Source organism: Brassica oleracea, chromosome C6 (assembly GCF_000695525.1).
Source record: "Brassica oleracea var. oleracea cultivar TO1000 chromosome C6, BOL, whole genome shotgun sequence".
In the NCBI taxonomy this organism is placed as follows: Eukaryota; Viridiplantae; Streptophyta; class Magnoliopsida; order Brassicales; family Brassicaceae; genus Brassica; species Brassica oleracea.
Genome location: NC_027753.1, coordinates 8,585,469 through 8,586,987, shown reverse-complemented (window position 1 = coordinate 8,586,987; position 1,519 = coordinate 8,585,469). Strand labels below are relative to the sequence as shown.

The following is a 1,519-nucleotide window of genomic DNA, read 5'->3' as shown; positions in this document are numbered from 1 at the left end:
TCTTCCATTACACATTAAAAAAACTTCCAGCTTCTCAATAGATTAAATGCAAACAAAAAGGTGAACAAATTCATCTGATATCTAACAATTAACTGAACCAAACCAGAGATGAGAAGACCAATATGTAGTAATTAGTAGATAAAACAAGGCTCACTAACCTCAAGATCTACAGTTTAAACTCAACGAATTTAGCTTCTACAACACCAGAATCACCCTAACAAAGAAGAAGATCGAACATTGTCTTTCTTTTGTTTCAGTCTATCTCTTGTTTAAACACAATATTTGTATAGAAATGGGACTCTATTCTAATTTATCCTACTACCTCATACAAAAATTATAATATGCCCCACTTATAAAAAGTATTTTCTTTTTGATTTTCTTTTAAGTCGAAAACACATCTAAATACGATAAACCCCATAGTGAATCTTCAGAATTACCAACCCAACCACGATACAACCGGATTATCTACCCAGATCCGATTCAAATGGATTTTTTCCTAAAATTTAACTAAAAATATGTATTTTCCTTTTTCATCTCTCTCTCCCATTGTCTCGTCGTCTTCTTTCTCTTTCACAATTTTTTCTTCTTCTGATTTTGAATTATTTCTCTGATTTGTACAGCAGAGTATATTATCCTTCGTATTTGATCACATTCTCGTTGGAGAATTCATTCAGTATGGATTTTGGTAGTATCTTCTCAATGGGTAGCGACAGTTTGGTGTTAGTTTATCTAGGGATTGGTTCGGGTTGATTTGGTTTGAAACTAGGTCGACCTTGGAAACTACATTGGAATTGTATGCTTCGATTTGGAGGAAGATGAGGGATTTGTTGTTGCTTTATATGTAAATGAATCAGAGAGAGAGATAAAGTCCTATGTGGGCATACGTATTTGTCTTCATAGTGTTGGCCAGTGACCATAGGACTGATAATGGTTGGATGGCTGCGCTTTTGTGCGTTGAGAGATTGAAGACGCTGATAATCTTGTCTTGTAGGAAGATGGATCCTTGTCCTGGACCGAAGAAGTTGCTGGGTTCTTGTCCGGCTCTCGAGAGTTTACAACTCAAAAGGTTTGTTACCATGTTCGCTTGGTGTGTTTAGGATGTTCTACTTCTTCTTAGAGTCAGAGAGCACGCCATTTTTCTCATCCGCTGCGTTTTCTTTCCACTCTTCCTCTGCACTCTCTTCATTCATATCATCAGCAGTGTTGAGTGGGCCTTTTGTGTTCTGATCCTGCTGTTAACTGAACCTGATTAGGTAAACATTACATGGTCCGTTAAAGTCAATCTGGGTTTAATTTTGGAGAGTGTAAACAAGTCGTTTTTGTGTGTGTGAATGATAATTTGATATTTCCATTTGGCAAAGATACAAACTTTTAGATTTGGTATAGAAGAATAGATAGAGAAAAGGCAATGGGTGTATGTTGGTTCAGTAAGCCAATGTTCTTTGTGAAGTCTGTGATTTAGATTTTTTGTTCAGTGGTGCTCTGTTATTTTCGTGTGATTCAGTGACTGCTACGTTTC

General features: G+C 36.4%; 1 pseudogene; it reads right to left on the bottom strand.

Annotated features, from left to right (window-relative positions):
- Positions 1 to 418, bottom strand: part of LOC106297394 — a 1,661-nt pseudogene extending 1,243 nt beyond the window's left edge.
- Between the last annotated feature and the right edge of the window lie 1,101 nt (positions 419 to 1,519).